Genomic DNA, 9748 nt, shown 5'->3' with positions numbered 1-9748 from the left:
GGCATATTCAATTTCGATAATTCAACCATAGAATGTAGTTTCACGTACTTGTGTCTATTTTGTAAATCATTTATAAAACCTGCATGTATTCTCATCCCAAAAATATTAAATTTTAAAAGTGGGACTATAACTCACTTTCACAGATTTTTAATTCGTAGGAAAGTAAGACTTGGCCACTGGTTGATTCACAAACCTATAACAATATATACATATATATCAAAGTATGTTCAAAATATATTTACAACACTTCTAATATATTTTGATGTTTTAAGTTTATTAAGTCAGCTGTCCTCGTTAGTAACCTACAACTAGTTATCCACAATTAGATGTACAGAAATAAATCGATAAATATTATCTTGAATCAATCCACGACCCAGTGTATACGTATCTCAGTATTGATCACAACTCAAACTATATATATTTTGGAATCAACCTCAACCCTGTATAGCTAACTCCAACATTCACATATAGAGTGTCTATGGTTGTTCCGAAATATATATAGATGTGTCGACATGATAGGTCGAAACATTGTATACGTGTCTATGGTATCTCAAGATTACATAATATACAATACAAGTTGATTAAGTTATGGTTGGAATAGATTTGTTACCAATTTTCACGTAGCTAAAATGAGAAAAATTATCCAATCTTGTTTTACCCATAACTTCTTCATTTTAAATCCGTTTTGAGTGAATCAAATTGCTATGGTTTCATATTGAACTCTATTTTATGAATCTAAACAGAAAATGTATAGGTTTATTGTCGGAAAAATAAGTTACAAGTCATTTTTGTAAAGGTAGTCATTTCAGTCGAAAGAACGACGTCTAGATGACCATTTTAGAAAACATACTTCCACTTTGAGTTTAACCATAATTTTTGGATATAGTTTCATGTTCATAATAAAAATCATTTTCTCAGAATAACAACTTTTAAATCAAAGTTTATCATAGTTTTTAATTAACTAAACCAAAACAGCCCGCGGTGTTACTACGACGGCGTAAATCCGATTTTACGGTGTTTTTCGTGTTTCCAGGTTTTAAATCATTAAGTTAGCATATCATATAGATATAGAACATGTGTTTAGTTGATTTTAAAAGTCAATTTAGAAGGATTAACTTTGTTTGCGAACAAGTTTAGAATTAACTAAACTATGTTCTAGTGATTACAAGTTTAAACCTTCGAATAAGATAGCTTTATATGTATGAATCGAATGATGTTATGAACATCATTACTACCTTAAGTTCCTTGGATAAACCTACTGGAAAAGAGAAAAATGGATCTAGCTTCAACGGATCCTTGGATGGCTCGAAGTTCTTGAAGCAGAATCATGACACGAAAACAAGTTCAAGTAAGATCATCACTTGAAATAAGATTGTTATAGTTATAGAAATTGAACCAAAGTTTGAATATGATTATTACCTTGTATTAGAATGATAACCTACTGTAAGAAACAAAGATTTCTTGAGGTTGGATGATCACCTTACAAGATTGGAAGTGAGCTAGCAAACTTGAAAGTATTCTTGATTTTATGTAACTAGAACTTGTAAAATATAAGAAGAACACTTAGAACTTGAAGATAGAACTTGAGAGAGATCAATTAGATGAAGAAAATTGAAGAATGAAAGTGTTTGTAGGTGTTTTTGGTCGTTGGTGTATGGATTAGATATAAAGGATATGTAATTTTGTTTTCATGTAAATAAGTCATGTATGATTACTCATATTTTTGTAATTTTATGAGATATTTCATGCTAGTTGCCAAATGATAGTTCCCACATGTGTTAGGTGACTCACATGGGCTGCTAAAAGCTGATCATTGGAGTGTATATACTAATAGTACATACATCTAAAAGTTGTGTATTGTACGAGTACGAATACGGGTGCATACGAGTAGAATTGTTGATGAAACTGAACGAGGATGTAATTGTAAGCATTTTTGTTAAGTAGAAGTATTTATATAAGTGTCTTGAAGTCTTTCAAAAGTGTATGAATACATATTAAAACACTACATGTATATACATTTTAACTGAGTCGTTAAGTCATCGTTAGTCGTTACATGTAAATGTTGTTTTGAAACCTTTAGGTTAACGATCTTGTTGAATGTTGTTAACCCATTGTTTATTATAACAAATGAGATGTTAAATTATTATATTATCATGATATTATGATATATAATATATCTTAGTATGATGTATATACAGTTAAATGTCGTTACAACGATAATCGTTACATATATGTCTCGTTTCGAAATCATTAAGTTAGTAGTCTTATTTTTACATATGTATTTCATTGTTAATACACTTAATAATATATTTACTTATCATTTAACATAATTAACCAAGTGTATCAATATCTTAATATGATTCATATGTACCTAGTAAGACGTTGTTATAACGATAATCGTTATATATATCATTTTCGAGTTTCTTAAATTAATAGTCTCATTTTTATGTATATAACTCATTGTTAAAATACCTAATGAGATACATACTTATAATAAAAACATGTTAACTATATATATGTCATCGTATAGTTTTTACAAGTTTTAACGTTCGTGAATCACCGGTCAACTTGGGTGGTCAATTGTCTATATGAAACATATTTCAATTAATCAAGTCTTAACAAGTTTGATTGCTTAACATGTTGGAAACATTTAATCATGTAAATATCAATCTCAATTAATATATATAAACATGGAAAAGTTCGGGTCACTACAGTACCTACCCGTTAAATAAATTTCGTCCCGAAATTTTAAGCTGTTGAAGGTGTGGACGAATCTTCTGGAAATAGATGCGGGTATTTCTTCTTCATCTGATCTTCACGCTCCCAGGTGAACTCGGGTCCTCTACGAGCATTCCATCGAACCTTAACAATTGGTATCTTGTTTTGCTTAAGTCTTTTAACCTCACGATCCATTATTTCGACGGGTTCTTCGATGAATTGAAGTTTTTCATTGATTTGGATTTCATCTAACGGAATAGTGAGATCTTCTTTAGCAAAACATTTCTTCAAATTCGAGACGTGGAAAGTGTTATGTACAGCCGCGAGTTGTTGAGGTAAATCAAGTCGGTAAGCTACTGGTCCGACACGATCAATAATCTTGAATGGTCCAACATACCTTGGATTTAATTTCCCTCGTTTACCAAATCGAACAACGCCTTTCCAAGGTGCAACTTTAAGCATGACCATCTCTCCAATTTCAAATTCTATATCTTTTCTTTTAATGTCAGCGTAGCTCTTTTGTCGACTTTGGGCGGTTTTCAACCGTTGTTGAATTTGGATGATCTTCTCGGTAGTTTCTTGTATAATCTCCGGACCCGTAATCTGTCTATCCCCCACTTCACTCCAACAAATCGGAGACCTGCACTTTCTACCATAAAGTGCTTCAAACGGCGCCATCTCAATGCTTGAATGGTAGCTGTTGTTGTAGAAAAATTCTGCTAACGGTAGATGTCGATCCCAACTGTTTCCGAAATCAATAACACATGCTCGTAGCATGTCTTCAAGCATTTGTATCATCCTTTCGCTCTGTCCATCAGTTTGTGGATGATAGGCAGTACTCATGTCTAGATGAGTTCCTAATGCTTGCTGTAATGTCTGCCAGAATCTTGAAATAAATCTGCCATCCCTATCAGAGATAATAGAGATTGGTATTCCATGTCTGGAGACGACTTCCTTCAAATACAATCGTGCTAACTTCTCCATCTTGTCATCTTCTCTTATTGGCAGGAAGTGTGCTGATTTGGTGAGACGATCAACTATTACCCAAATAGTATCAAAACCACTTGCAGTCCTTGGCAATTTAGTGATGAAATCCATGGTAATGTTTTCCCATTTCCATTCCGGGATTTCGGGTTGTTGAAGTAGACCTGATGGTTTCTGATGCTCAGCTTTGACCTTAGAACACGTCAAACATTCTCCTACGTATTTAGCAACATCAGCTTTCATACCCGGCCACCAAAAATGTTTCTTGAGATCCTTGTACATCTTCCCCGTTCCAGGATGTATTGAGTATCTGGTTTTATGAGCTTCTCTAAGTACCATTTCTCTCATATCTCCAAATTTTGGTACCCAAATCCTTTCAGCCCTATACCGGGTTCCGTCTTCCTGAATACTAAGATGCTTCTCCGATCCTTTGGGTATTTCATCCTTTAAATTTCTCTCTTTTAAAACTCCTTGTTGCGCCTCCTTTATTTGAGTAGTAAGGTTATTATGAATCATTATATTCATAGATTTTACTCGAATGGGTTCTCTGTCCTTCCTGCTCAAGGCATCGGCTACCACATTTGCCTTCCCCGGGTGGTAACGAATCTCAAAGTCGTAATCATTCAACAATTCAATCCACCTACGCTGCCTCATATTCAGTTGTTTCTGATTAAATATGTGTTGAAGACTTTTGTGGTCGGTATATATAATACTTTTGACCCCATATAAGTAGTGCCTCCAAGTCTTTAATGCAAAAATAACCGCTCCTAATTCCAAATCATGCGTCGTATAATTTTGTTCGTGAATCTTCAATTGTCTAGACGCATAAGCAATCACCTTCGTTCGTTGCATTAATACACAACCGAGACCTTGCTTTGATGCGTCACAATAAATCACAAAATCATCATTCCCTTCAGGCAATGACAATATAGGTGCCGTAGTTAGCTTTTTCTTCAATAACTGGAACGCTTTCTCTTGTTCATCATTCCATTCAAATTTCTTCCCTTTATGCGTTAATGCAGTCAAGGGTTTTGCTATTCTGGAAAAATCTTGGATGAACCTTCTGTAGTAACCAGCAAGTCCTAAAAACTGGCATATGTGTTTCGAAGTTTTTGGGGTTTCCCACTTTTCAACAGTTTCTATCTTTGCCGGATCCACCTTAATACCTTCTTTGTTCACTATGTGACCGAGGAATTGAACTTCTTCCAACCAAAATGCACACTTTGAAAACTTAGCGTACAATTTTTCCTTCCTCAATACTTCTAACACCTTTCTCAAATGTTCACCGTGTTCTTGGTCATTCTTTTAGTAAATAAGTATGTCATCAATGAAAACAATGACAAACTTGTCAAGGTATGGTCCACACACTCGGTTCATAAGGTCCATGAACACAGCTGGTGCATTAGTTAAACCAAACGGCATGACCATAAACTCGTAATGACCGTAACGTGTTCTGAAAGCAGTCTTTGGAATATCATCTTCTTTCACCCGCATTTGATGATACCCGGAACGTAAGTCAATCTTTGAATAAACAGACGAGCCTTGTAGTTGATCAAATAAGTCGTCGATTCTCGGTAGTGGGTAGCGGTTCTTGATGGTAAGTTTGTTCAACTCTCGGTAGTCGATACACAACCTGAATGTACCATCTTTCTTCTTGACAAACAAAACAGGAGCTCCCCACGGTGATGTGCTTGGTCGAATGAAACCACGCTCTAAAAGTTCTTGTAATTGGCTTTGCAGTTCTTTCATCTCGCTGGGTGCGAGTCTGTAAGGAGCACGAGCTATTGGTGCAGCTCCTGGTACAAGATCTATTTGAAATTCAACGGATCGATGTGGGGGTAATCCCGGTAATTCTTTCGGAAATACATCGGGAAATTCTTTTGCAATGGGAACATCATTGATGCTCTTTTCTTCAGTTTGTACTTTCTCGACGTGTGCTAGAACAGCATAACAACCTTTTCTTATTAGTTTTTGTGCCTTCAAATTACTAATAAGATGTAGCTTCGTGTTGCCCTTTTCTCCGTACACCATTAAGGGTTTTCCTATTTCTCGTAAAATTCGAATTGCATTTTTGTAACAAACGATCTCTGCTTTCACTTCTTTCAACCAGTCCATACCGATTATCACATCAAAACTCCCTAACTCTACTGGTATCAAATCAATCTTAAATGTTTCGCTAACCAGTTTAATTTCTCGATTCCGACATATATTATCTGCTGAAATTAATTTACCATTTGCTAATTCGAGTAAAAATTTACTATCCAAAGGCGTCAATGGACAACTTAATTTAGCACAAAAATCTCTACTCATATAGCTTCTATCCGCACCCGAATCAAATAAAACGTAAGCAGATTTATTGTCAATAAGAAACGTACCCGTAACAAGCTCCGGGTCTTCCTGTGCCTCTGCCGCATTAATATTGAAAACTCTTCCGCGGCCTTGTCCATTCGTGTTCTCCTGGTTCGGGCAATTTCTAATAATGTGGCCCGGTTTTCCACATTTATAACAAACTACATTGGCATAACTTGCTCCGACACTACTAGCTCCGCCATTACTCGTTCCGACACCATTTGTTCCTTTCGTTCTATTAACCCCTGGTCCGTAGACCTCACACTTCGCCGCGCTATGACCATTTCTTTTACACTTGTTGCAAAATTTGGTGCAGAACCCCGAGTGATACTTTTCACAACTTTGGCATAGCTGCTTCTGATTGTTGTTGTTGTTGTTGCGGTTATTATTGTTGTTGGGATGATTGTTGTAGTTGCTGCTGCTGTTGTTGTTGTTGTTGTTGTTGTTGTTGTTGTTGTTGTTGGGCCGTTTGTTGTAGTTGCAATTGATGTTGCGATTGTTGGGATAATTGTTGCGATTATTGTTGTAATTGCTGTTGTTGTTGTATTGGTGATTCTTATCACCGTTTTCCTCCCACTTTCTTTTGACTTGCTTCACATTGGCCTCTTCAGCAGTTTGTTCTTTAATTCTTTCTTCAATCTGGTTCACTAGTTTGTGAGCCATTCTACATGCCTGTTGTATAGAGGCGGGCTCGTGTGAACTTATATCTTCTTGGATTCTTTCCGGTAATCCTTTCACAAACGCGTCGATCTTCTCTTCCTCATCTTCGAATGCTCCCGGACACAATAGGCACAATTCTGTGAATTGTCTTTCGTACGTGGTAATATCAAATCCTTGGGTTCGTAACCCTTTAAGTTCTGTCTTGAGCTTATTGACCTCGGTTCTGGGACGGTACTTCTCATTCATCAAGTGCTTGAATGCTGACCACGGTAGTGCGTACGCATCGTCTTGTCCCACTTGCTCTAGATAGGTATTCCACCATGTTAACGCAGAACCTGTGAAGGTATGCGTAGCGTACTTCACTTTGTCCTCTTCAGTACACTTACTTATGGCAAACACCGATTCGACCTTCTCGGTCCACCGTTTCAATCTGATCGGTCCTTCGGTTCCATCAAATTCCAAAGGTTTGCAGGCAGTGAATTCTTTGTAGGTGCATCCTACACGATTTCCTGTACTGCTAGATCCAAGGTTATTATTGGTATGTAGCGCAGCCTGTACTACGGCTATGTTTGAAGCTAGAAAAGTACGGAATTCCTCTTCATTCATATTCACGGTGTGTCGAGTAGTCGGTGCCATTTCCTTCAAAATAGTCAAATGGAACAAGTTAATCATACAGAATATTAAGAGTAGTTAATAGTATTTCGTAGCATAATATGAACTCATTTATAAAAGCTTTTTCTTAATATTAGCGTTTTATAAGTTTAAATTCGGGTAGTACCTACCCGTTAAGTTCATACTTAGTAGCTAATATACAATTCAACTACTACAATTCTATATGAAAAACTGATTATAATAATATTTCGCGTTCAAACTTTTATACAATATTTTACAAACTTACAATACCGCTTATTTTACATAAAGCATGAAATATAGCACACAATAACTTTGATACAAGATATTTGTGAAGATAATTCTAGCTAGTACACAAGTCGTTCAGCAAAGGCAATAAAGACACGTAATTCATACGTCCAGAAACAAGTCATGCATTCTGGTTTTACTAGGATTACTTCCCATCCTTAGTCTTGTGGAACATAACTGTTATGGCCGTTGATAAGACAGCATGTTGTAACGTCGTCAAAGGGACGAGGGTTACGTAATGTCCAACAGTCCCGTAACAATCTAAAAACCTCATTTCTTACCCCAATTACCGACTCCGTCACTTGTGGAAACATTTTGTTTAATAGCTGTAGTCCGATGTTCTTGTTCTCACTTTGGTGAGAAGCGAACATTACTAATCCGTAAGCATAACATGCTTCTTTATGTTGCATGTTAGCCGCTTTTTCTAAATCACGAAGTCCAATATTCGGATATATTGAGTCAAAATAATTTCTTAACCTGTTGCGTAAAATAGCATTTGGGTTCCCCGCAATATATGCGTCAAAGTAAACACATCGTAACTTATGGGTTTCCCAATGTGATATCCCCCATCTTTCAAAAGAAAGTCTCTTATAAACCAAGACATTCTTGGAACGTTCTTCGAATGTCTTACAAACTGATCTCGCCTTAAATAGTTGTGCCGAAGAATTCTGACCGACTCTAGACAAGATTTCATCAATCATGTCTCCGGGTAGGTCTCTTAAAATATTGGGTTGTCTATCCATTTTGTGTTTTTATACTGTAAAATAGACAAGAGTTAGATTCATAAAAAAAAATACTTATTAATACAAGCAATTTTTACATATATCATAAAGCATAAGCACACTATATTACATATATTACACCACACGAATACAACTATCTTATTCTGACTCGCTCGTTTCTTCTTGTTCGGTTTTGGTTCGTTTTGCCAAGTTTCTAGGGATATATGATGTTCCTCTAATACGAGCCGTCGTTGTCCACATTGGTTTAGAAAAACTTGGTGGTTTAGAGGTTCCCGGGTCATTGTTACAACTTAAGGACTTTGGGGGTTGACGATACATATAAAGTTCATCGGAGTTGGAATTAGATTTCTCTATTTTTATGCCCTTTCCCTTATTATTTTCTTTTGCCTTTTTAAATTCAGTTGGGGTAATTTCTATAACATCATCGGAATTCTCGTCGGAATCTGATTCATCGGAGAATTGGTAATCCTCCCAATATTTTGCTTCCTTGGCGGAAACACCATTGACCATAATTAACCTTGGTCGGTTGGTTGAGGATTCTTTTTTACTTAACTGTTTTATTATTTCCCCCACCGGTTCTATTTCTTCTTCCGGTTCCGATTCTTCTTCCGGTTACGATTCTTCTTCCGGTTCCGACTCTTCTTCCGGTTCCTCTTCGGGAACTTGTGAATCAGTCCACGAATCATTCCAATTTACATTTGACTCTTCATTATTATTAGGTGAGTCAATGGGACTTGTTCTAGAGGTAGACATCTATCACATAATATCAAACGCGTTAAGAGATTAATATATCACATAATATTCACATGTTAAAAATATATAGTTTCCAACAAAATTTGTTAAGCAATCATTTTTCAAGTAAACACGGTCGAAGTCCAGACTCACTAATGCATCCTAACAAACTCGATAAGACACACTAATGCAAAATTCTGGTTCTCTAAGACCAACGCTCGGATACCAACTGAAATGTCCCGTTCTTATTGATTAAAAACATTCCATATTAATTGATTTCGTTGCGAGGTTTTGTCCTCTATATGAGACGTTTTTCAAAGACTGCATTCATTTTAAAACAAACCATAACCTTTATTTCATCAATAAAGGTTTAAAAAGCTTTACGTAGATTATCAAATAATGATAATCTAAAATATCATGTTTACACACGACCATTACATAATGGTTTACAATACAAATATGTTACAACAAAATAAGTTTCTTGAATGCAGTTTTTACACAATATCATACAAACATGGACTCCAAATCTCGTCCTTATTTAAGTATGCGACAGCGGAAGCTCTTAATAATCACCTGAGAATAAACATGCTTAAAACGTCAACAAAAATGTTGGTGAGTTATAAGTTTAACCTATATATATCAAA

The sequence above is a fragment of the Rutidosis leptorrhynchoides genome, chromosome 10, assembly GCF_046630445.1.
Source record: "Rutidosis leptorrhynchoides isolate AG116_Rl617_1_P2 chromosome 10, CSIRO_AGI_Rlap_v1, whole genome shotgun sequence".
Taxonomy (NCBI): domain Eukaryota; kingdom Viridiplantae; phylum Streptophyta; class Magnoliopsida; order Asterales; family Asteraceae; genus Rutidosis; species Rutidosis leptorrhynchoides.
Note: the sequence above shows the minus strand (reverse complement) of the source record.